General features: G+C 53.3%; 1 protein-coding gene across 3 annotated transcripts in view; it reads left to right on the top strand.

Moving 5' to 3' along the window:
• The window catches only part of SBK1 (SH3 domain binding kinase 1), a 53,992-nt gene that overhangs the window by 9,016 nt on the left and 18,280 nt on the right, over positions 1 to 26,696 (top strand). Inside the window, exons 1-2 of one of the 3 annotated variants that reach the window (XM_070363083.1) lie at positions 78 to 19,489; positions 20,355 to 20,586. The exons of 1 other annotated variant lie outside the window; for it this stretch is intronic. The gene's annotated coding sequence lies outside the window, so the exon portion shown is untranslated. Of the gene's footprint in view, positions 1 to 77; positions 19,490 to 20,354; positions 20,587 to 26,696 lie in introns of those variants that run through there. One more of the 3 variants, XM_070363080.1, reaches the window with a different exon arrangement.

The following is a 26,696-nucleotide window of genomic DNA, read 5'->3' as shown; positions in this document are numbered from 1 at the left end:
GGAGAATCCCAGGGACGGGGGAGCCTGGTGGGCTGCCGTCTGTGGGGTCGCACAGAGTCAGACACGACTGAAGCGACTTAGCAGCAGCAGCAGCATATACATATATATGTATGTATAACTGAATAACTTTGCTGTACAGCAGAAATTAACACAACATTGTAAATCAACTATACTTCAATTTTCAAAAAAAAAAGGGTATCATAGCAGAGTTCAGTTCAGATCAGTTCAGTCACTCAGTCGTGTCCGACTCTTTGCCACCCCATGGACTGCAGCACGCCAGGCTTCTCTGTCCATCACCAACTCCAAGGGCCTACTCAAACCCATGTCCATCTCGTCAGTAATGCCATCCAATCATCTCATCCTCTGTCATCCCCATATCCTCCCGCCTTCAATCTTTCCCAGCATCAAGCTCTTTTCCAATGAGTTGGTTCTTCACGTCAGGTGGCCAAAGTATTGGAGTTTCAGTTTCAGCATCAGTCCTTCCAATGAATATTCAGGACTGATTTCCTTTAGGATGGACGTTCCTTTAGGATTGACTGATTTCCATCAATCCTAAAGGAAATCATAGCAGAAATGGAAAACTTTTAAAAGAGTTAGGACAGGGAGTCCCTGGTGGCTCAGTGGTGAATCCGCCTGCCAATGCAGGAGACATGGGTTCGATCCCTGGTCCAGGAAGATCCCACATGCCAAGGAGAAACTAAGCCCGGGCACCACAACTACTGAGCCTGTGCTCTAGAGCCCGGGCACCACAACTGCGGACCCCACGTGCAGCAACCACTGAAGGCCAAGCAGCTTGGAGCCTGTGCTCTGCAACAAGAGAAGCCACTGCAATGAGAAGCTCACGCACTGAAATGAAGACCCAGTGAAGCTGAGAGAAGGAAAGAAAAAGAAAAGGAAGAAAGGGAATGAACAGCCCCATTAAAGAAGGGGGCAAAGGATCTGAACGGTCACTAGATCAAAGATGATATACAGACAGCAAATAGGCTTATAAAAGATGCTCAACATCAGATGTCATCAGGAAATAGCAAATTAAAACCACAGTGAGATACATTTACACACTGATCCAAAATACTGACAACTGTGAATGCTGGTGAGGATGTGGAGCAACAGGAACTCTCATTCATTGCTCTGAGAACTCAAAAATGATACAGTCACTTTGGAAGACAGTCTGGCAGTTTCTTACAAAGCTAAACATAGTCTTTCCATATGATCCAACAATAGCATTCCTTGGTACTCACCCAAATGAGTTGAAAACGTATGTCTGAACAAAACCCTGCACATGGATGTTTGTAACAGCTCTTTTTCATAATTGCCTGAAAACTTGGGAGCATCTAAAACGTCCTTCAACAGGCGAATAGATGAACAAACTATGATATATCCACACAACGGAATATTATTCGGTGATAAAAATGAGCCATGAAGCCACAAAAAGACATACAAGAATCTTAAATGCATATGGCTGGGTGGAAGAAGCCAATTGGCTTCCTTGGTGGCTCGGTGGTAAAGAATCCACCTGCCGATGCAGGAGACGGGGGTTCGATTCCTGGGTCAGGAAGGTCAGGAGAAGGAAATGGCAATCTACTCAATATTCTCACCTGGGAAATCCCAAGGACAGAGAAGCTATAGTCCATGGGGTTGCAAAGAGTCAGACATGACTTAGCCACTAAACAACCACCACCACAAGGAGAAAGAAGCCAGTCTGGAAAGGCTATGAGCTGTAAGCCTCCAACTCTATGACATTCTGAAAAAGTTACACTAGAGACAGAAAAAGATCAGTGGTTGCCAGGGGCTGGTGGGGAGGGGCAGTGAGTAGGCGGAGCACAGAGGGTTTTTAGGGCAGTGGGACTATTCTGTATGATACAGGAACGATGGGTCCATGACCCCATCCACCTGTCAAAACCCATAGACTGTACAACAGAGGGAGCCCTCATGCAAACTATGGATTGTGGTTAATATTAGTTTATCAGTACTGGTTCATCAATTGTAACAGGCTCACCACACTAATGCAAAATGCTGACAATCAGGGAAAATGCAGAGGGGGGAAGGTATTCACGAAAACTCTCTGTACTTTGTGTTCAGTTGTTCTATAAATCTAAAACAGAAAATCTATCATAAAAAGGAAAAAGGGGGAAAGAAATCATAGTATCCCACAGAAAGTTGTGTTTCCACCCTATGTAAATACTATCAATCTTTTTTCCCCTTTTGGCTGTGCGGAAAAGTTCCCCAACCAGGGATCTAACCCATGCCCCTGTAGTGGAACCACAGAGCCCTAAGCCCTGGGCCACTAGGAAAGTCCCCAGCGCTATCAATCTTTTTTTTATAATTTTATGTATTTATTCATTTTTGGCTGTCCTGGGTCTTCGTTGCCACACGAGGGCTTTCTCTAGTCATGGCATGTGTGCGCTACTCTCTAGATGCCATTTGTAGGCTTCTCATTGTGATGGCTTCCCTGATTGCGGTACACAGGCTTTAGGGCACGGGCTTAGTCATTGTGGCACATGGCCTTTATTGCCCCTCGGTACGCGGGATCTTCCTGGACCAAGAATCGAACCCACGTCCTCTGCATTTGCAGGTGGATTCTTAATCATTGGACCACCAAGGAAGTCCCGCCAACACTACCAATCTTATCAATACTATGATGCAATGTTCCCGGAGGGTGGGAGACAGGAAGTGGAGGGAATGGACGTCAGACAGCTCCATCTTCATCTTCCAGCGTGGGAAGTGGAGATGAAAAGCATAACCTAAAACATGCTACGCAGGAAACATAGGAATGAAAACTACTAATAATCAGCTAAAAGAATGGAAATAATTGTCCCAAAGCAGTGGGAAATGGGAGTGGGAGCTGCCCATGTTTCTTGATAGAAATGGATGGAGACGTGTAGTGGAGGGGAGTCCTAAAGAATCCAGGGCCCAAAGGAGGGGTTGGCCTCGGGAGAAGAGCCTCCCCACCCCCACTGAAGCTGCTGGAAGAAGTGAGGAATGAGGGGCTGGGTGGGTTTGTGCTTTGATGCTACTGCTACTGCTAAGTCGCTTCAGTCGTGTCCGACTCTGTGCAACCCATAGATGGCAGCCCACCAGGCTTCCCGTCCCTGGGATTCTCCAGGCAAGAACACTGGAGTGGGTTACCATTTCCTTCTCCAATGCATGAAAGTGAAAAGTGAAAGTGAAGTTGCTCAGTCGTGTCCGACTCTAGCGACCCCATGGACTGCAGCCTACCAGGCTCCTCCATCCATGGGGTTTTCTAGGCAAAAGTACTGGAGTGGGGTGCGATTGCCTTCTCCAAGTGTTGATAAAAGGAGCCAATGAAACTGCATCTGGTCCACCTGTATTCTCAGTGAAATGGGAACCATGGTTTGAGAAGAGGGGAAGGCGGGAGGACCTTGCCGCTCAGAGGAGGGTGCGGGAGCCAACAGCCTCAGCACCCCTGGGGGCTGGTTAGACATGCAGAAGCTCAGGCCTCACCAAGATCCCTAGGAGAGGCACAAGCAAATTAAAATTTGAGAAGGCCTGGTCAGAGAGAGTGGGGAAGGGCCACTGGCAGCCATACTGGGGTTGTGGGGTAGCAGCGAGTGCCCCTTGAAGACCATGAAGGGAAACTCTCTACTTGGTGGGGGACCCTCGGACCAGTGCTGGCTTGTACGGTGCAGGCAGAAAGCAGGTGATGGTTGGCATTTTGCCAGGCAGGTTCTCCAACAGGAAAGCTGGGCACAGCAGGGTGGAGATGAGGGTGCCAGGGAGCAGCCATGGTGATGGTGTGCGGAGCCCAAGCAGGGCACGGTGGACCGTCATGGCAGAAGGGGGCTGATGGGTGAGAAAGGGATGGGGGCCGTGGACTGGTGGCCTCAATGGGGTCAAAGAACTATTGCTTGTGGTTACCAGATGAGGATGGAGAGGGAAACACGGAGGGAGGTGATCAAAACAGAATCTCAGAGCGGGTGGGGTGTGGGATAATTACATGGTACGGGATGTGAGCCTCAGAGGTGGAAGGGAGCAGAGAGGGTTAAAGGTGTCAGAAAAGGCCAGAGAACCGAGAGGCTGAGATCTCCAACCTCCATCTGAGGTTTGAACTCCGAAGGTCTAGTGATGGTGAGAGGCTGATTCCTTTGCCCTGGGCGTGGCCGTGCATCAGGACTTCTGAAAGCTCCCAGTCAGACTAGAATGTGCAGCAGAGTTTGAGAACCACGGGTGTGGACAAGGAGACCCAGGTTCTGACAGAGAGAAAGAGACACAGGGGAGTAGCCGGAAGGCTCCCTGGGGCTGGCATCGCTGATGGAGTCTGACCAGGGGGAAAGGGGAAGCCGGGTAGGGGCCGCATGTGGCAGGTGAGAAGGTGGAGATGCTGTGGTCTTCCCGCTGGAGAACTAGATACTGAATGTGCGCGCGCACCCGTGCGTGCGTGCAGGCGCGTGAGACAGAGAGCCGGAGACAGCGAGTCCGGCGACTGGCGAGCCCCTCGTCTGTCCTGCACTGCGGCGAGTCGGCCACTAGAGGGAGCGCCGCGCCCGCACTTGCCGGGACGGCCCCTGCTCGTTCCGTCCGTCCGTGATGCTTCGGTCTTTTTCTGACAGATTTTATGTCCAAGCTTAGATTCTGCAGGTATATACCCCTGGGTTTAACTCCAGGTCCCGCTACTTTTAGGCTGCGTGACTTTAGCCAGTTACCCGACCGTTCTGTGACCCAGTTTCGTCCTCCGTACAGCTGTGACTCTGACCTGAGATGGTTCAGAGGATGAATGAGGTCAGGCGTGTGAAGCGCTGCCCCACACTGGGCGATGGCTAACCCGATCTGACAGTGCCGGAGGTTCTGCCACCGCCTCTGTCTCTCTCTGCTTCTCCTGCAGCCCCTCAGCCCAGCCCTGCCCAGCCTAGATCCAGGGGGAGAAACAGGTCAACTTCTGGAATGTTCCAGAGCAGAGGCAGAGTTAAGGGTGGCCTGTAAGGCAGGGACAAGCCTGGGTGCCTCCCTTTCCTGCTCAGTCTTGCTGGTTCTCTTGTTTGGGAGCAGACCTCACCCTGTGGCTCATTCCTGGCCATGGTCTTGTCCTTCTGATCCCAGGCCTTCTCCTGCTCCTCCAGGCACCCAGGGGACCAGCAGTTGCCCTTGCCTGGCAACCATATTATCCTTAAGAAATGTCATTGTTCTGGTGCCCCCCAAGGGCTCAGAAGGGGTGCTCCATCCTAACTGCCCCCATCCTTCCAGGATCCTGCCCAGACCAGCCAAGAGCTGACCTACGAGGCTACACCTCGTGGAGAAGTGTCTTCATGTATCTGTGTTCCCAGGCTGGCCGAGGCCGCTGGTGTGGAGGTCATGGTGTGTAGAAGACCCACAGAAGCAGCCCCCCTTGTCTTAAACTCAGTTCCTCAGAGGGGGTCTAGCCTTCCTGACTTTTTTTTATCAATGATTTGCCAACATTTTACAAATCAGATCCAGGTTTCTAACTTCTCTTGGAAAATTAGAAGCTCTGAATACCTGAGTTCACATTCCCACGTGACAGCAATGGGCCACAGGGGAGGGGAGGCCACCACTTAGATGGGCTAGGGCTCTCCAGCTCACCACTGTCCCCAACCCAGGTCATGCACCCCATTCACAGTCCCTCCCTGGGGACAGACTCTCAGTCTGTGACTCCATGAAAGGAGAACTGTGCCCGAGAGGCTTCATGTACCTTGTCCATGTTGCAGCCAGTGCCCCCAGGCAGGCAGAAAGGCAGAGGGAGAGGGGTAGGGTCCCAGAAATGAGAGCAGACCTGCAGGGGCAAGGAATCCAGGGGCCAGAGAGCTGCTTGGTGTCCTCAGCTGTTGGTGGAATTTCACGGTCCAGAGGCTGAGGGCAAATCACACACACACACACACACACCCCACTGTCCAATCTGTCAGCAGATGCTGTCACTTCTCATCACTTCTGTTCCTACTACCTGGTCCCTTGCTATCTTGTTTGACTTCGCTGGGTACCGGAGCCTCCTCACTTCCCTTCTTGCGCCGCCAGAGGGAGCCTGTTAAAACCTATAATCCACCTCCTCCCTCCTCTGCTCAAAACCCTCCAAGGACTGCCAGTGCTCTCAGAGTCAAAGGCAAAAGGCCCTGGATGAACTTTCCCCATCACCTCTCATCTCCTCCCAGCCTCCATCAGCCTCGTTGTTCCTGGGCATCCCAAGCATACACTCTGGCCTCAGGGCCTTTGCATTGGCTCTTCCCTCTGCCTGGCCCACTTGTACCTGCCTGCCTGCCCTCATTTCAACATGGCTCCCTTCATCCCTCACCTCCTTCAAGTTTCTGCTCAAAAGGAGGCTTCTCTGTGAAGACCTCCCTGCTTTATGTCTTCCCTCCATTAATCCCTTGAAGTATGGTCCTTTATTCACATACCCTGTTTCTTGTCTTCTCCCCTCTCTACAATGGACGAGGGCAGTGATTTTTCTGTTTTGTTCACTGCAAATGTTGCCTGGCACATAGGAGGCACTTGATAATATTTGGTAATTGAATGGATGAATGAACAAATATGTGAAATGAGGGCAGTAACAATCCCGGTAAGCAGAGTGGCTGTGAGAACTCAGTCAATATGTATCACGCAGGGCCCCAAACTTGGGCTCTAGTGCTCTGTGGTTGGTACCGTAGAAATTTTTCTTTTCTTTTCTTTTTCTGTCTGTGCCATGCAGCTTGTGGGATCTTAGTTCCCCAACCAGGGATTGAACCCACGCCCTCAGGTTAATACAGAGTCCTAACCGCTGGACTGCCAGGGTATTCCCAGCAGCTTGCCATTCTTCGTCATATCACCTTTGAAGTGTAAGTGAAGTCTGAGTAACAGTGGCACATGCGAAACTTCCCTGGTGGTCCAGTGGTTAGGACTCTGTGCTTCCACTGCAGGGGGCACAGGTTCAATTCCTGGTCGGAGAACTACGGTCCTGCATGCCACAGTCAAGGTTGATGTGCTTGGTCTGGCAGCGGCCTGGATACCAGGAAGGTTCACGTCAGGTGTGCATCAAGGGGCCCCAGGCATCCGTGATGCCCAAGGCAGCATCATGTTCAATAGCAAATATAGAACACTGTTTCGGGCAGAGAGAGGGGCTTGGGTGGGAAGGGAAAGCTTCTCTCCCGCTCTCTAGACAAGAAGCCTCACATTCTGTAGCTGGCCCTTGTGTCAAGGACACACCTCACAAACAGTATATACTCCAGCCATGGGCACTGTTGCTGTTGTTACTCAACGCCCCACGATCAGAGGGAAATAGTGCCCAGCAAGAGAAAGCCCCCAGGCTCCCGGGCCAGCCGCTGCTGTAAGCAATGGGTGGAGGACAAACCACACCCCTTCCTCTAGGCCTCAGTTGCGCATCTGTGAGCTGGGAGAGCACCAGGAAGGTTTCCCTCTGAAACCTGGGGGACGTGTGGGTGGCAGTCATGGTTTCTGGTCAGGGACTGTCGTGGCTGCTCTGCTAGGAGCCTGGTCGGGGCTCATTTTCAGCCTCCATCTCCGAAATGTTCAAAGGGGGGATAGAGCTTTAACCCCTGAGGGATGGGTAACAGGGGACCAGGTTTTTGATGGGGACTTCAACCCAAGCATCAGTAGCATGCATGGCCCGTAACTTCAGAAGGTGGCCGCAGACCCTGATGGCCAGTGCGGGCCCTGGCAGTGGCCTTAGCCCAGTGGAGGCTGCAGATCTGATGAAAAGGGGAGGCGCCCAGCACTTTGCCCCCGACCCTGTGTCCTGCCTAAGCCCCCATCTCTCTGGAGCCACTAGGATTGGAGCCATTCTGCCAGATCCACTTAATTAGCCAAGCTCATTAATTCCCACAGGCTTCTCCTCCCCACCTAATTAACTGACTTAATTAGGGCTTGCAGGCCTGGCTCCACCCAGCCTCCCCTCCTGCTGCAACCCTGCCCACCTCCTCAAGGGCCCTGGCGCAGCCCATCCTCTCATCCACTCAGGACTGGGAACCGGTGGGGGCCCAGCACTAAGGCCTCCACCCAGTGCCCCTCCCTCTGGTAGGACCAGCCCAGTGCCTCTCCCCGGGCTGCAGCCCAGGAGCAAAGGATTGGAAACCGAGAGTGAGAGGTGGCTGGGAAGAGGGATGCAGGTGAGATCAGTGGGATCAGGTGAGAGGAGGCCGGGATGGTGGGGGCTGGAGAGGCTGGGCAGCCAGGTGGTTAGGGGCCTGGACTCCAGAGCCGGCCTGGATTCGAGCCCCAGCTAATGGGTCAGCCTCGGCAACCTCTCCCCTCCCTGCATCTCGGATACAAAATGATCGCTCACCCACACAGTAAGTATATTATGAGGTTTAAACGAGTTCATATGTTTAAAATGCTTCAAATCTGGCCAAATCTGTGTTTGTTAAATAAGTAGGAGGGGCTGGAGGAGGGGAGGGGACAGGCAGAAGGGGCCATCCCCAGGGGTCAGGGAGACCCCCCCCACCCCCAGGCAGGCTCTGGGGTGCAGGCAGTGGACTGGGCCTGGGAACTGCAAGCAGGGCTGCCAACTGGGAGGGACCCTTGGCCTGTTGTTGTTGTTGAGTCGCCAAGTCGTGTCCGACTCTGTGACCCCATGGACTGCAGCACACCAGGCCTCTCTGTCCCTCACCATCTCCCGGAGTTTACCCAAGTTCATGGCCATTGAATCGGTGGTGCCATCCAACCATTTCATCCTCTGTTGCCCCTTTCTCCTCCTGCCCTCAGTCTAGTGAAACCCTTGGCCTGGGAGAGGTTAAGAGGACAAGTAGCAAGATGGGCACAGGACAGGGTGTCCCGTTCCTACTCCAGGGGATGGGAAAGGCTGGCCTTGTTAGCGCAGGACTGCCATGGGCATGCCCCAGTTTCTCCACCTGGGGATGGTCTAGCCTTCTGCAAGCACCTGGCACACCCTCGATGCTTGATAAATGTCTAGAGACTCATCCCTGAGCAGTGAGGTGACACAAAAAGATGCTCAATAGCCTTCACCTCCCTGGGGACCAAAGCAAAGAAAGTGGGCTGAGCAGGCAGCAGGTAGGATGCAGATTAGACCTGAGGTGGGACTTCCGGGGTTGAGGAGTACAAGATCCGGAAGGTGTGAAGGAGAAAAAGTGTGTCTGAGCTGCTGAGCGGACTCCTTGGGAGAGATGGGCAGTCATCAAGGATCAGAAGGGAGTAAGATGAGGCTCTGAACACTGCGTGGCCCTTTACCTGCTTAGCTCAGAATCTGACATTTATTGGTGTAATTAGTATAGAGATTCCCACCCCCACCCCCCACTAGACTGGAAGCTCCTGAAAGCAAGGATTGTCTGTTTAGCCCACCTTTTTATCCTGCTACCCTTTTACAGTTGTTGTTGTTATTTAGTCACTCAGTTCGAGTCTTTTGCGACCCCATAGACTGTAGCCCGCCAAGTTCCTCTGTCCATGGTATTTTCCAGGCAAGAGTACTGGAGTGGGTTCCCATTCCCTTCTCCAGGAGACCTTCCAAACCCAGGGACTGAAGCCGGGTCTCCTACATTGCAGGTGGATTCTTTACCCCTGAGCCATCAGGGAAGCCCCCTTTATGCAGTAGGTGCCCACGAATAAGTGTGAATGTATGAATGGACGCATGCATGCAGGAACCAGAGGTTCCTGATGCTTAGAGGGAAGTGGACCACGTGGCAGTCTAGGCTCCCACCCTGCATGCTCAGCTGTGACTCCCCCCAGCTCCTCACATGACCCCAAGAACAATACCCTAAGGAGACAGGAGCTGGAACTCCCAGGATTCCAAACTCCTGCTCCTGGACACACTGAGCTCCCTCTGAGAACCTCCTCAGACATCCTGGGGTGCTGAGCAAATAGTTATTATGGCAGACAGAGAGGAGAACCTTTCACTTACACCTGCATCCTTAAACACTTTAGAAACCCCCATTTACACACAGTTTACACTTGGGGGTGTAAGTGACAGAGACTCTATTCCAACTGACTTCAGCACAAAAGGGACTTTATCAGGTTACAAGACTGAAAAGTCCAGGGACTTCAGGCATGGCTGGATCCAGGGGCTCAAATGATGGTATGTGGCTTCTGATACTCTCCATCTCTTGACTGTTCTCTGCTATGTTGGCTTCTTCCTCTGGGAGGTTCTCCCTGGTGGAAGCAACTCCAGGCTGACATCCCACCCTTTTTCAGTGCAATAGTAAGTTCTGGCACATCAGCCTGGCGTGGATCACAGACCCATCTCAGAAACAATCACTGTGGCCAGGGGGCTGGCATATGCTAATTGATGGGAGCTGGGGTCACAAGCCCAGCCCTAGAGCTGAAGAGGTAAGCCCCACCTTCAGAACCCCTAGTGAGTATGGAAGGTATGTCAAAGAATGTGAGTCCCCAAAGAAAAATTGAGGTTCTGTTGCTAAAAGTGAGGGACAGATGATACAGGGTACCAGAATTCCACTCCAGTTGGAATAGGTGGGCATCAAGCCAGCCTCAGGGCCCTGTTCTAAGTGCTGGTTATTTGTGGCAGACATTGTCCCTTCTCTGCCTGTGTCTCCTTGGAATGCATGCATGTTCATGCTTAGTCGTGGCTGACTCTTTGTGACCCCATGGAGTGTAGCCCACCAGACTCCTCTGTCTATGGGATTCTCCAGGCAAGAATACTGGAGTGGGTTGCCATTTCCTCCTCCAGGGGATCATCCCAACCCAGGGATCGAACCCAGGTCTCCTGCTTGGCAGGCAGATTCTTTACCACTGTGCCACCTGGGGAGCCCCAGGTCTCCTTAGGCCCCTTCCCCACTTCTACTCACGCATCCTTGCCTCTCTTCCTGAGTACCTGCTCTGTTCCAGTCTGCTCTGCCCATGTCCACAGCACAGTCTGCACCCCCCACCCAGCAGCTCTCACCAATGACTGACACGAGCCGGGATATCATACGTGTTCCCTGTATGTCCGTGCGTGTTCTGCACTATCTCTGAGAGCTCTCCAGTGGGTTCACCTCTAGTTGCCCGAAGTGGTAACTTGTCACTGCCTCCCTGACTCTTTTCTCTACCCTTCTACCTGGGATCACCTAACAACAACAACAACAAAAAACTGATCTCAAATTCCTGGCTCAGGGTCTGTTTCTAGGAAACCCAAACTAGGACATCATCAAAGCCAACCCCCTCAGGGATGCGCACCAGACCGCACTGGCTTCCTTCAGAATGTCTACGTTCCTGAGGCAAGAGCAGAGATTGAATGCGCTCTGAGTAGCCTCTGCTCCGAGGATGCTCCCTGGTCCCCCTGCAGTAAGTGTGACAGGGGAGGGGCAAAGACCTATCAGATCCTCAGGTCACAACCTCCAGGGAAGCAGCCACATCTAGCCCTAAGGGGCCTAAGCATCCTGATCTCCCATGAGCAGTAGGGACAGGTATCGGGGGCCCGGGAGCCAAATGTATTGGGTTGCCCAAGATGTTCATTCGAGCGTTTCTGTAACCTGAAGGAACTTCTTGGCCAACTCGATACTACCCATTCCCATGACCCTCAGAGATCACGTTGTTGTTATTCAGTCTCCAGGCTGTTTCTGACTCTTCGCTACCCCAGGGACTGTAGCACACCAGGCTTCCCTGTCTCTCACCGTCTCCCGGAGTGTGCCCGAGTTCATGTCTATTGAGCTGGTGATGCCGTCCAACCATCTCATCCTCTGTCACTCTCTTTCATCTGCCTTCAGAGAGCGAGAGATGAGATCATTTCAGATAGCTCTTAGACCTGGCTTTAGAAAACAGAATCCCCCAGTGAAAAAGTTCTTTTTTTCTTCTCTCTCTCTTTTTTTAAAAAAAAAAAAAAAACATTTATTTGGCTGCACCAGGTCTTAGCTGCAGAATGTGGGATCTTTAGTTGCAACATGGGGCATCTAGTTTCCTGACCAGGGATTGAACCCAGGCCCCCAGCATTGGGAGCTCGGAGTCCCAGCCACTGGACCCCCAGGGAAGTCCCTTTCCTCTCTTTTCCAGATCCCATTTAAAAGCATTCCCAGGTAGTAATTTTTATTTTGAAAAAAAAAAAAGAAAACAGAGAAAAGGGTAACCCTGTGCCTATCCATAACTAGAATCAATGGTAACATTTTATTGTATTTGTGTCAGATGTTTCGAACAAAAAAAGACTAAAACATAACAGATAAAAGCGAATTCCCATGATCTGCCCCAGCCCCAGTCCCATTTCCTGGATTCCATCCCTAAAGGGCAACCACAGATGTCTTCTCCAATCAGCTGGCATGCTTTCAGCTGCAAGGGACAGAATTCCCTTCAAAGCAGCTCCAAGTACAACTCAGCAGCTCTGCGATGTCATAAAAAGCGGGTTCTTTCCTCTCTGTACTTCCCGTCTTCTTTGGCATCCCGCTGGCCTCCATCACGGAGTTGTATTTCCACCAGGGAGGTGTGGAGCCCGTCAGGACTGTTGCTGAACACGATGTTTCTCACTTCGGAATATATTCTCCAAAAAGGTGATGAGAGATTCAAAGATCCATGGCCTCCAGCTGCCATATGTCCTGGACTGTTCTGCCGCCTTCTCTCTGATCCATCGTGGGTTCTGGTGGATTCATGGTTTTCCTTATCAGATACAAATTGACTTGTGTCTCCCAGTGGCCCTGAATGTTCCCAGTCCTGGCTGTGAGCAGCTTCGGTGCGCGCATGCTCAGTCGCTAAGTCGTGTCTGACTCTGTGAGACCCCGTGGACTGTAGCCCGCCAGGCTTCTCTCTCCGTGGGACTTCCCAGGCAAGAATACTGGAACACTGGTTGCCATTTGCTTCTCCAGGGGATCTTCCCGACCCAGGGATTGAATCTGTGTCTCCTGCATTGGCAGCCGATGCTTTACCACTGAGTCACCAGGGAAGCCCCAGAAGCTTTTGGACCTTTGCCTAAAATGCCGTTGTCTTCAGCATCCTAAGCCTGATTAGTTTTGAGCTACTCAGCCACCAATGCCACCAGGGTCCCTGATCATGCTGCATGAGCCAGTTGCCACAAGCAAGGTCCTGGATTTGATGGTAGCCATCCAGGAGAGGAGATTGTCTCTGCACAAGCCGATCATAATGCAGATCAACAGTGCAGGGATGTCCTCTGCCTATCATGACTGGGGCCAGATGAGATAAGGAGCACCACAGAACACAGACTACAAGGGCCATCATTGTTCCACTGACGGAGATAATTGCTATGGCCAAGACAGTGTCCCAACGGAGCCCTTTCAGTACGGCTGGTAGTGCTACCCAAACTCATACAGTTTGAAACATGATATCGTGTCCCACACTGCAGGCAGATTCTTTATGATCTGAGCCACAAAGACCCTCCTCCTACTACAGGACAAGGATTCTATTTCGATTTCTCTGCTTCCCGCAATGGTAACAGGAACTTCTGACACATCGATGAATATCAAATGCAGCCAACTGGGAAAGTGCATAAATCATCATAAATCCTGAAGTTCCTGGCCTCACTTGGCTCCCTGCGAGATCAGCAAGTGATTGCCCAGGAGAATGAGGACATGTCAACACTGGAGAGGGATACGGGCAAGGAAATCTAAATGGAGATCTCTGTTTTCCAGTGTTTCTTCTATGTCGCTATGGAGGTCACAGTCAAGCTTTACTTTGTGTTCAAATCACCCCCATCAGACTTCCTGGTGGTCCAGTGGTGAAGAATCCATCCCGCAATGCAGGGGACACCGGATTGATCCCTGGTCCCTGAAGATCTCACATGCTGTGGAGCCACTAAACCTGCGCGCCCTAGAGCCTGTGCTCCATAAGAGAAGCTACTGCAATGAGATACCCCCACACAGCAACGAAGAGTGGCCCCCACTCACCTCAACTAAAGAAAGCCTGAGCACAACAATGAAGGCCCAGTGCAGCCCAAAATAAAATTAAATAAATAAATGAAAACCGCAGCCCTCAAGACCCTCTCTCGCAAAGGCAGCCTTTGCTGTGGATACAAAACTGTGAGCGGGCCAAGGTGGATTGTCTCTGAATGTCAAACAACATTTGCAGCATTCAAACAGATGCTCTAGTTCTTCTCTTCAGATACACTACAGTGGTTCAGCCTTCCAAGAAGCGAGCCAAGATGGGGTCAGATGTGCAAGGTACGGGAGGTTGGGGGTGGAATGCTTGAGAAGGAACATACAGAAGGAGCCAGAGGAGGCTGGGAGAACCATTGATTGCAAGACAGCCGATATTTGGCAAAGGGAAAGAAGGAAGGAATGGGGGATAGGAAGAGTCTTCAACTGCAGTGCAAGGTTAAGAAAGTTCCCACGAAGCCAATGGAGAGTCCTTGATCTCAAGTCGCCCATCAGAGAAGCCCTGTGTCTCCCAGGAACTAGATGTTTTAGATTTCCTGCCGCACTCAGTCATCGGCTGGGATGGGCTGGAGGGGATCAAAGGCACCTCCTGTGTGAACTCTGCAGACTCCACGACTGCTGCCCCCAGAGTCAGCAGCCCTGAAGTCAGAGCTCCGGGTGGTGCATTTTCAGGACTGCCCCATCCCGCCCCTCGTGCTGCAAAGCTCTTCCATGGGTGCCGTGAGCCTCTCTTTCCAAGCAGAAACTTTCAAGAGGGACAATAGTGGAACGAACTACAGCTCCCCTCCCCTCTGCTGCCCTTGACTTGAGGACATAAATGGTACTCATCTTCCCCACCCCCACCACCATCCATTCTCAATTATCCGAATGCTTAGCTGTCACCTGGGAAGATCTTGGTGGGTTACCTGGTGGTGTGACCTTTAGTTCTGAAGGGTCTCAACTCTGGGTTGCATGCAAAATCGCTTCTGTCATGTTTGACTCTATGGACTGTAGCCCGCCAGGTTTCCTCTGTCCATGGGATTCTCCAGGCAAGAATGTTGGAGTGGGTCGCCATGCCCTCCTCTAGGGGTTCTTCCCAACCGAGGGATCGAACCTGGGTCTCTTACATCTCCTGCATTGGCAGGTGCGGTCTTTACCACCAGCGCCACCTGGGAAGCCCAGGCAGGTTAGGGGCTTCTCTGGTGGTCCAGTGGTTAAGAATCCACACTGCAATGCAGCGACACAGGTTTGATCCCTGGTCCGGGAAGATCCCACATGCTGCAGGGCAACTAAGCCCGTGTGCCACAACTACTGAGCCCATGCTCTGGAGCCCGCCAGCTGCATCTACTGAGCCTGTGGCCCTAGAGCCCATGTTCAGCAACAAGCGAATCCACTGCGATGAGAAGCCCGTGCACCACAACTAGAGAGCAGCCCACGTGCAGCAACCCAGCACAACCACAAACAAAAATTACACAAAATGTTTAAAAAGCCAAACTCCTGGTTATCATAACCAATAGATCACTCTGATGGCTCACTGGTTCCACGTGTATATCTTCCTGCTCCCACTTTGTAAAAGCAGCCCTGCTTTTACCTCATTGGTGCTAGACTTATTGGTGCTATTATCAATTTTAATAATTGACCAGGGTACTTCTAATAACTTCTAATAAACAATCAGGGTCGGTGTCTACCACCAGAACAGTGACTTCTCTTCTTACCTGCTGGTCCCAGAACACAGAGTTTCCAGAGTGTCCTGGCAGCAACCATAGCTGCTTAAATTTTAATGAGACCCATGCTGTGTCCCCTAGTAAGAGTTTGCCCCCTTTGGGGACCAGGACTTCCAACCCTGCAGAGCTGGAGGGTGGGGAGGCTGATTACCCACAGTGCATTTTGGCAAACTTAGTAATCACACGCACTCAGTCACATCCAATTCTATGCTACCCCAAGGACTGTAGCCTGCCAGACTCCTCTGCCCTTAGAATTTTCCAGGCAAGAATACTGGAGCAGGTTGCCATTTCCTACTCCAGGGGATCTTCGTGACCCAGGGATCGAACCCATGTCTCTTACGTCTCCTGCATTGGCAGGTGGGTTCTTCACCACTAGCAACCTGGAAAGCCCACTAATCACAGTGGTAGGAATCAAATCCCCAGTTGAAGAATCAGGGAAGGCTTCTGCTGAAAGTGGCCTTGAACAGCACTACCCTTGATAACCATGGCTGGGAACATTTCAGTTCCACCTCTGCCCTTCTCTAGGCCTCAGTTTCCTCATCTGCAAAAAGAGGAAGTACTCTCTAAAAGCTAATGTTCTGGGACTCAGGTGTTAGACTCAGGAAGATATTCCCTTCCCCCTTCCTCCCTCTATAGTCTTCCTCTACGAGCTGCGCAGTAACTCAAACCCCTCCATTCATTTGGGCAATAAGGCCTCAAGTGGAAAGGATTAGAACACAGTTAGGATGAAATCTGAAACACTGGCAGGACAGGGAGGAGAGAGGAAAAGCAGACAGACATAGAGGAGACATCTTCAATCCCCACGCCCCCCAACCACACAGCATGTGGGGTCATCTTAGTTCCCTGCCTGGGGATCGAATCAGTGCCCCTGCAGTGGGAGCGCGATGTCCTAACCACTGGACCACCAGGGAAGTCCCCACGGAGGAGGTAGCTTGGAGGAAAGCTGTTTGGAGTACAAGGAAGAGAAATGTTCTAGACAGAGGAGGCAGAAAAAAAAGAGAGGGGTTCTAGGACGTTCTAGGAACACCAGCTGAGGTCAAGGCCGAATGGAGAAGAGGCAAAAGTAGGAGACCTGAAAGGCTAAGGGTTTTGAATGCCAGGATAAGGTTAGATTTTTTCGGAGGTGGTGGCTGTACAATTGCTAAGTCGTGTCTGACTCTTTGTAACCCCATGGACTGAAGCACACCAGGCTTCCCTGTCCTTCACTATCACCCAGAGTTTGCTCAAACTCATGTCCATTGAGTCTGTGACGCTCTCTAATCATCTCGTCCTCTGCTGCCCCCTTCTCCTTTTGCCCTTAATCTTTCCCAGCATCAGCGTCTTTTCCAATGAACTGTCTCTTTGCCTAGGTATTGGAGCTTCAGCATCAGTTCTTCCAAAGATTATTCGAGGTTGATTTCCTTTAGGGTTGACTGGTTTGACCTTCTCCAAGTCCAAGGGACTCTCAAGCGTCTTCTTCAGCATCACAATTCGAAAGTATTTTCAGAGGTAACAGGAAGTTACTGGTAATTTTATGTCGGAGACTAACCCAATCTACTTTGTACTTTACGGAGCTGATGATCACATGGACTTGGATGCTTTTTTAAAAGTTTCGATAGAGGCTGGAGGGAGACAAGGTAGGAAGTAAGGCAATATTCTTCCCGGCAGAGGTTTGATGACCCTGGGCCAGATTTGGTCCCAAAGAATGTTTGGTGGCTTAGTGGTAAAGAACCCACCTGCCAATTTAGGAGCCCAGAGTTCGATCCCTGGGTCGGGAAGATTCCTTGGAGATGGAAATGGCAATCCACTCAGTATTCTTGCCTGGAAAATCCCACGGACAGAGTAGCCCCGTGGGCAATAGTCCACGGGATCGCAAAGAGTCAGACATGACTTAGTGACTAAAACACCAATGTTTCATTTGACCCATTCAGTATTTCTGAATTTGGGGAATTCGTCTCAAACGTTTAAAAGTTGGACAATTGAGGAATTCCCTGGTGGTCTAGTGGTTAGGACTCCACACTCCCACTGCTTAGGGCCTGGGTTCAATCCCTGGGTGGGAAATTAAAATCCCACAAGTTGCGTGGCATGGCCAAAATTGTATTTTAGAATATGGATTCCCTGCCTGAAAAATCATCTGTCCACACAGGGCCCATGATATTTCAGTTTGCTTCATCTCCACCATTCCCTATGTTGTTACACCTGACCCTAGTCAGTTTGCAATCAATGGCTCTCAAACTTCTAAAAATGGAGAATTCTCAGGCAGACTAGTGATTAGGAGGGTTCAATCCCTGGTCAGAGAACTAAGATCCCACAAGCTGTGTGGCACAGCCAGAAACAAACAAACTCAAGCTTCTACAAGAACAGAGAGGTGTGGTTGGAAAGGGTATGCTGGGTGGACAGATAGGAAAGGTGCAGGGGGTGTTAGGGGTTTTCTCCTGGGGAAACAGTGTCGGTGAGGCTGCATGGATGAGGCTGAGAAAGAAAGGAAAATAGAGCCTGGGAGGGTAAGCTGTTCCCATCTCATCTCCATCCTCATCCACCCCACTTCCTTCCAGGTCAATTTCCAGTTACCAAACAGACAGTGGGTAGTGCCTTTGCACATGCTGCTGCCTGGAATCCCCTTCCCTCCCTTCTATCTGGTGAACTCTGTGAATCCCAGCTGCATCTCATGACTGGCTACTGCCTGTTTACAATAGGGGTCGAAAACGCAACCTGGGCTGACTTGACCCTGAAAGCCCCAGTTTACGACCTCTTTCCTAAGTAGGATTTCCTGAGTTAGTTTCTCTGAGGTCCTGCTCGGATGGATGGATGGATGGATGGACGGATTGATGAATTTATATCGGATTGCAGAGCTTAGATGTTTCCCTCCTTGAAAAAGACACAGGCTCCGCCCCACAAGAACAGACTGGGACAGTCTGAGACAGTCTGGTCCCGCAGGGGCCTGGAGGCTGGACCAGGTGACCCTCTCAGACTCCCCCGAGTCCTCTCTAACCTCATTCTCGCCCCCTTGTGGGCTCTGACCTAGAAAAGACGGGAATGAAGGAGAGAGCAGCAACCCACGGGCGTTAGGACCCAGCGCGGCCGGAAGGCGGGGTGGGGGCGCCGCGCGCCACTCCCTCCGCGCGGGGAAAATCTGCGCCCCGCGGCGCGCGGCAGGAGGGCGCGGCGGGAGGGCGAGCGCGCGCCGGGGTTAGTGCGCGTGCGCGAGGGCGCGCGCCAAGTGGGGCGGACAAAGGGGCGGGCGGTGGCGCGCGAGCCGGAGGGCGGAGCCGCGGGCTAGGCGGGCAGGTGCGCGCAGGCCGGAGGGCGGAGCCGCGATGCCGCGATGGAGCGCTGCCCGGGCGGGCGCCGGGGCCGGGGCCCGAGCACCGGGCGGAGCGCGAGCTGGAGCCGCAGCCGGAGCCCGGACCAGGCCGGGGTCCGGGACCGCAGGGCCGGGCTGCTCGTAGCGGCGGCGACGGAGCCCCCCAGCGGTTGAGGGGCTTCCTCCCAGCTCCTGCCGGTGGCCAGGACTCAGCAAGCCCCCGCAGCCGGGGAGCGCGGGGATCCCCCCCGACCACATCCAGGACCCAGAGACCTTTAGGAAAGCGAGTGGGCCCCCCAGATCCAACAGAGATCGACTCCCCACCCGGGGAAAACGGAGACTACCTCCGTATTCAGAAGACAGCGACCTCCCTGCGGTTCCGCGGACTCCCCCTCTTCAGTCTGGGCCCCCACAAGACCTAGAACGCAGTGACCCCCTGTCCGGGATTGTGGGGACCCCTTCTCAAGATCCTGGCCATTACAACTCCACACCTCAAGACACGAAGATCCAGCTCAGAACGCCCCTAGATCAGGGGTCTTAGATCCCCCGATTCCGGCGCACAGAAACCCCAAATCTAGGGACCCGAGGACAGCAAGAGCTATCCCTCACCAGCAAGAGGCTTCGGAGACCCCCACTGAAAGCTCCAGGACCGGGGCGACTGAGCCCCTCGCGGCCCCTTTCTCATCCCGGCCCATGATCGTGGCGCCCTGAGCCCCCCGGGCCGGGCTGACGACGGAAACCGAGACGGCGCCCAGGCCCCCTGCCGCGGCGTCCCCGCGGCCCCAGCTCAGGTAAGCCGGGCCCAGGTGAGGGGCAGCAGGTGAGTGGCCGCCGAGGTCCCTAGCCCTGCAGGTGGGGAAGGAAGTATGGGGTGCGCACGGCCCCCTCCCCAGCGTCGCCATGGAGCCGAGGCTGAAGGACGTCTCTTTGTGTCTCGCTTGGAGGAGCCGCCCCCTCCTCCTCTCCCTTCCCCCACCCCCCACCCTAGCCCTGGGGTTCGGGCACAGCTCCCCAGACCGCGGGGGAGTGGTGGCAGAGACCCGTCGGCCGCGAAGAAGCGAGAAGAGGGTGGGGAGTCCACCCCCAAAATCGCGAGCCTGGAGCTGTTGGGACCCTTGGTCCTTGGAGGATATACACCCCTCCCCCCAAGGCCAGGCTGAGTTCTCAAGTGAAGTCCTCTCCTGGGAAGAGAAGATTTGGGGTGTCCACAGGTGAGGGGGCCTGCAGTGGGTGGCCCTAGGGTGATGGCTGGGGCTTTGGGTGTGTGTCTTTGTCTGTGAAAGTCAAGGAAGGGGTGTGTTTGAGAGAATGAATGGGATTCCCTTCTTTTCTCTATGATCCCATTGCACGCCCCCCCACCCAAACTACAGGGGACCTTGGGGGATCTTCACCCAGGCCATACTTTGTGCTCCCTGCAGGACAAGGAAGGGGGAACAAGCCCTTTCTAAAGTGAGGCTCTGGTTTCTGGGGAGGGGAGGAAGTCTGGATCAAGGAGCCATTTCAGGTCAGGGCACCTTTCTGTCCCCATTTGCCCCAGGGGCAGCAAAGCCAAGGCTCTCCCTTGTCCTCCTGACCTCCGGGACACCCAGGGCCAAACCTCAGGTGGGGTCAGTGTGTCCTGGACAACCAAGGAACCACTCTAGGTTCCGGCTTCAGCTTTACAGGTGGTGTACAAAGCAGTATCCCCGCCCGGCCATCAGTGCGGTCCTGAACCCCAGCCCCTGCAGCTCATGGGAGGATGAGAGGCCCGGGGGATGTTTTATCCTGGAATTCTGGATCAGAGGTCCTGAGAAGGGACGGGACCGTGCAAGGGAACACATGGAGCCACTGGGGTTTCTGCCAGCCTCCTCTCTCAGCCCTCTGCAGGCGAGCAGTGATGCTGAAGAAGGTACGACTCTGGGTACAGGTAGCCTCACCAGGAGTTCCTTTGTTCACTGGTTCATTCAACAAACGTTTTAGCTAGTGTCTGTGAGGTACCAGGTACTGGAGTCAAGGTCCTTTTTCCCACTTCATCCCCTTTCCTGATCTTTCCTGTTCATCACGTCTCTGGGCTGTTCTCAATTTGCCCGTACTTGGTTGGACCAGTTGAGGTGGGTCTGGTCAGTTCTGATCCCACACCTGAAGCATCTGAGCCTGGGTAGCAGATTCCTCTTCTCCCCGCTTCCCAGTACCAAGTGCCCCACCCCTACGTGCTACTGGTGTTGACTTAAGGGGTGGGATGTGGCCAGCAGGAGAAGAGGCTTGGGGGCTCCAGGTCAGACCCCTGGCGGCCCCGCCTTCAAATTCAAGGACAATTGAGACAGCCCCCCGCCTCAGCTCAGGCTGTGGGGGAGCTGATTGCCCTGAAGACTGGGTGACCTTGGGCAAGCATGTGGCATCTCCCAGAGAGAACGACAGCAAGGCACTCACTCTGCAGCAGGCAGGGTGGATGTGGCTCACACCTGGGCCCGCAGAAGTATCCAGGTGTGCCCTCTCCATCTCTAAAGGAGCTCCTCTTCCCTCACCGGGTTCCCAAGAGCCCAGGGCCTTGTCAGACAACCCACCGGCAAAGAGTGGAGTCGGCGGCTAAATGAGTGGAGATTTGAGTCACTGTGACTAGGGAAAACCACCAAGAGACCAGAGGGAGACAGAGAGTAAGCTTTCCCGGCCAGGCTCACCTGCGATGGCTCCCCATTGAGTCTGGAATGAGCGCCATCAGAGCCCTTTGCAGTGTGACCTGAAACCACCTCCCAAGCATCACCTCCTGTTCATTCCTCACTCTCCATCCTCTACTTCTGGCTCATCTCTGTCCCCCAGCTCCTTCCTTCCACCGTGTGTTGTTCCCCCAACCTGAAAAGCCCCACTGCAGGATGGCTCACGGGCAGTTCTCTGTCTCCACCCTCCCCTTTTGCTCTGACCTGGGCTGGCACAGAACGGAGAGCAGAGCTGGGCTGGGCGATGGTTGGTGGCTGTGAGAGTGTATCTCCACCTCGAGACTCCGAGCTCCAGGAGACAGGACCAGGTCTGTCCCCAACTCCCCGCAGCATCGGCTTTGCCTACCCCAGAGCCCAGCATATTGTACAGCACATGTTGTCAAACACAACTTCTCGACACATTTTGTTGATCCAAACAGTGTTTTTCTCCTGTTTGTTGCCAATGTTAAACAAACATGCAGTGTCACATACAAATATTGATTTGGGGGTCCTCTTGAAAAATGCTGTGACAAGCCGAGACCAGAGCTGAAGAATGACGACCTCCTTTAGATGAGCTGTCATCATCTAGCTGGCCCCAGGCCCCACCTGGCCTGTTCACTCATTTACATGACCTGCTGGGCCCTCTTGTAGCATCTAGCTTTGCAGGCCTAACGTAGAGGCCAGAAAATGTTTGCTCAGCGGGTGACCTTTGTCTCTGTATATCTGTGCACTCAGGTCTTCCCTGGCACCCGCGTGGCCAGGTTAGAACAACCACAGAGCAGCAGCTCTCCAAGGTCTTTTAGGCCAAGAGATGAAGTGAGCCTGAATTCCTCCATTAGCCAGAAGCATCTCCACCCTGGTCTCACTTTACACTCTGGGCCCCATCTTATGCCCCTTCCTCTCTTCTAGAAGGATTCAGCCAGCAAAATCCTGTTGTAACTGTCCCACATGCCCCAAGAGCAAAAGTCCCAGGTTCTAGACCAAGGTCTTGCTGAGGCCTCGTGGGGAGGACTGCACTCCGGGCCTCAGTTTCCCCATGTGTCAGGGAGGAATTAGACTAGAAGTTCTGTCAGCTGTAATCTTCCTCCTTGTTCTAACACTCTAGGACTGAATCCAAAGTGCTCTAAGTTTTGGTCAGGCAGGAGAGGTCGGGCGGGGGGTGGGGGGGGGATCATGCCAAAGTCATGCAAAAATATTAACCTACCCTAAACATTGAGGAAACCAAGGGGTGATACTAAGTAGCTGCACAGGGTGTGCCGTCTTCCTGGATGAAGGTCAACAGCATCCTGAGGCCAAAGGAATCAGCGGAGCTCTGTAGTTGAGCTCTGGACTTCTGGGGTTTGAATCGCCGCTGTGTGACCTCAGGCAAGTCACTTAACCTCTCTGAGCTTCATTTTACTTATGTGGAAAACAAGGATACTACCTACCTCAGGGTCAGCAGGGGGATTAAGTGAGCTAAAGCATGAAAAGGGCCTTGGACAGGATCTGCCAGGTGGCATTACCGCCAAGGGTTACTCATCCACTTGCCAATGCTCTTTCCAATAGGAGCCAGTCGTGCTCAGAAACTGTTCTTGATTTTCCTATTGGGGAAGCCAGAGGGCTTTTGGTACTCACCTCAGGAAAGGGGAGGTGGGTGTTTGAGCAGTTCTGTGTGGTGCTTAATGACATGCCCCTGCTACGGGTAGAGGTAGGGTGAGAGTCAAGTGTGAGGGGTGGGATCTATGTTAGCTGTAGCTGAGGTCCTCTTCCTGACCAGAGCCGCTTTCCAGGTGAGGTACTTGCCAGGCTTGTGTCCCCAGACTTCCTGTCCAGGCAGATGGGCCTCTGGCCAGAGCCAGACCAGCATTTCCAACAGATGTGTTCTGCTCCAGGCTTCCCCCTCCCTCCCCGACTTCCTTAGTCCCCCTTCCGGTCTCAGAAAGCTGTGGCATAAAGCCTGGTGGGGCCCTAAGAGCACCTCTCCTCTCCTGTCCTTCTTCTCCCTATCCTCCCCTCCCCCCACCATATAGCTTGGCCACAGCCTGAGAGGGGACAGGTCTAGACTCCCAGCTCGGCCCCCATTCGGGGAGCCATGTAATATCAGGGTTCAGGGAAGCATTTTTTAGTGTCAAGTGTCCCACGCCGGTCTCTGGACATCCCCTCTCCCATAGAAAGGAGAAACAGCACCTCATTAACCCAGTGTGGGGATTTGAGCCCAGCCCGGTGAACTCCCAAAGGTTCATGTGAAACTAACATCAGACCTGCCTCCACCCCTCTCCGGCTGTGTGACCTTGGATGAGGCAGTTTCCTCCATCCTCAGTTTCTTCTGATGAAGAATGGGAATAGTACCAGCTCCTTCCTAGTGTGGGGAGCACTTTTAGTGGTGCCTGCTACTTAAGTGTTTGCTTATGACTTCTGCCACCAGCTGCAGGGTCCGCGATGAGTGGGTCCAGCCACTGTGACTCCCTTCCTTGTGGCCTTAGCCAGTCCTGGGAGAGGCAGAGAATGTTCCAGCTGCCTCTGCGTGTTTTGATGACCCTGAGGGGCAGGGATGGGGACTGGATAGTGGACAGGATAGAGCCTCCTCCTGGTGAGGCCCTGTAGAGGCTGTACTGATCCCCACCTCAGGATAGCTCCTCATCTGATGGGCCCGCAACATAGCAAGAAGGCGTCTTTTTCTCTCGAATTGGGGGCCCACAGTCCTAAGGCAGATCAGATCATCCCACCCTGAGAGCTCAGGTACCTGCCAGCCCAGATCCTACGTGTCTCCAGGAAGTGCAGTGGGACCCGCAGTTAACAGGGGTTAGTGGCCAAAAGCACAACTTCTCGACCCGCTGTGTGACCCTGGGCAAGGTGCTTAGCCTCTCTGTGCCTCAGATCCCTCAGCTACAAAAAAAGGGGACGAGACTAGTCCCTGACTTGTAGCGTCATAGTGAAGATTCAGTGATGAAGGTGTGTAAAGCGCTGTGAATGGCACCAAGTACCCTCTATGCTTTGCTGTTAATATCAGCCCCCTGAAGCCCTGAACAGAAAGGGAATGTTAGCCCCATTTTACAGGTGAAATAAAAGGGGGGGTTGGGGTAAAGATCTTTACTCAAGCGTCCATATCTAGGATTCAGAGAGGATTCTATCCATCCTTCCATCATTCACACACAGCGCACAGGGCATGGCCAGACAGAAGGAACCAGCAGAAGCTACTTGGGCTCTGGCCGTGCTCCTGGACACACTGCCCTCACACCTCACTTGGGGCCACAGCTGCTGAGAGCTGCAGCACCGAGGAATCTTCGAAGGAGGTCTGAAAGGCTCCCCACTCCTTCCTCTCTCGGCCCCTCCAAGGACAGTGGTGGGATGCTGCTGGCCTGAAGGGGTCTCTGAGTGCAGTCGGGTCAGGTTCCTGCTGTCTCTTGGCCTCTTGGGGCCTGGCGCATGGTCTGGCTTCAGGAAAGTTTTGCTCCGGTCCAGAGACTGGCATGCATCTTACTCGGAGTGAAAGGCAGGTCCTCACTGCAGCCTCTGAGGCCCTGTCCACTGTCCCCCACCCCTTACCTCTACCCTCCCCCCTGGCCCTTGTCCCTTGCCGCCTGCTTCAAGCCCTGCCGGCCTCCTCACGGTTCCCTGAACACACCAAGCACAGCACGTGCCTCTGCCAGGAGGACTCTTCCCCTACAAGATCCACAGTCTCCACAGGACTTGCCTGGGTGTCCAGTGGCTAAGATTCCAAGCTTCCAGTGCAGGGGGCCCGGGTTCGATCCCTGGTCAGGGAACTAGATCCTGCAGGCTGCAGCTAAAGACCCTATGTGCTACAGCTAAGACCCAGTGCAGCCAAATAAATAAATATTAGAAAGAAAAAAGACTCCCAGGCCCACAGTTCTCCACGTGCTTACAACCTTCTCAGTAGGGCCTTTCCTGACCCCCTCGTCCCCTGTCCTTCTACAGTTCCATTCCCCACCCCCAGCATTTCCTTGCCTCTCCCTGCTTTGTTTTTTCATTTAGAACATTGCACTATCTGACTTCCGTCTCTTACTTAACCTTTATCATTGTCTGTCCCCAAATGAGAATGTAAGGTCCTTGAAGACAGGGCTGTTCGTTTGGTTCATGAATGTATTCCAGCTCCAAGCACATAGTAGGTGCTCAGCAAACATCTACTGAATGTTCTGGAGCCAGGCAGAGCTCTGTAAGCCATGCCCTAACTGCGTGCCACTGGACACGTCACTTAGTTGCCCCTTCTCTGAGTCTCAAGTCTCCTGCGCAGTGAGGGATATAATGGGAACAGCAGGAGCAGCTTCTCCTAAAATGGTTGTGAAGTATGAATGAGTCAATATGTCTAAAGTACTTTAGGTGGTTCATAAATGTCAGCTATTATTAATAACACTTTAACCCAGACCACTATTAACCCTATTTCCTGACAAGGAAATGGAAGCTCAGAGAAAGCAAGTGACTTACCCAAGTGACTTCATGGCAGGGTGTGGCGGTGACCTGGTTCCACCCAGGGGGGACCGAATCTGGGCTCCAGGTTCCCAAGCTAGGCTGCATCTCCCCTTCCATCCCTCGCTAGGGGTCAGGGCAGGGGGGCACAGAGAGGGCGGAGGAAGGCCTCAGCTCTTCAGGGAGCCTCTTGCTCACCCACCCAGCGACCACCCCCTTCCACTGGTGGCCGATCAGCCAAGGACCCTGAGGGCCAGGCTGCCCGTGTCACCCAGCAACAAGGCTCATGCCTCCTCCCGCACCCATGGGGGCTGCCACAGGTAGGTTGGGAACAAGGAGGCCCAGGGCTCCCACCTCCCCTCAGGGCCTGGCTAGAGTGCCTATCCCAGCTCTGGGCACCAGCTGCAGGCAGGCGTAGCACAGACTATTAATAACCACCAAGGCTGTGCCCTGGGGAAGGGGCAGACCGCGCCAGCTGGGCGGGAGGCTGAGGCAGAGGCTGGAGCCAGAAGCAGAACCTGGCAGCACAGGGAACCCCAGGCCGCCCCTGGTGGGGAGGGCAGCGGGAAGCAGGTTGTTGGCAGCTCCTGCCGCTTGATCTCGGGTCAGTCTCGGCTCTCCCTCTCAGTCTCCTCACCTGGGAAATGTGGGGATGGGCTACGTGATCTCCAAGGTCCCTCCTGGCTCAGGCAGGTCTGGGGGGTGAGATTTAGTAGAGCCAGCATGGCCCCCATGTCCAGCCTAGAAAACCAAGACACTCAAGATGGTACAGCGTCTTCAGGGTCCAGGATGGAACCAAGGTCTCAGTCCCCTCTGTGCAGCAAATTCTTACCAAGCATCTGCTCTGTGCCAAGCACTGTAGGAAGTGCCCCTTTAATTCTCACAGAAGCCCATCATGTTAAATGGGCGTTCTCATCCCATT

This window comes from Bos mutus, chromosome 25, assembly GCF_027580195.1.
Source record: "Bos mutus isolate GX-2022 chromosome 25, NWIPB_WYAK_1.1, whole genome shotgun sequence".
Taxonomy (NCBI): domain Eukaryota; kingdom Metazoa; phylum Chordata; class Mammalia; order Artiodactyla; family Bovidae; genus Bos; species Bos mutus.
This window is presented reverse-complemented; position numbering and strand designations above follow the sequence as displayed.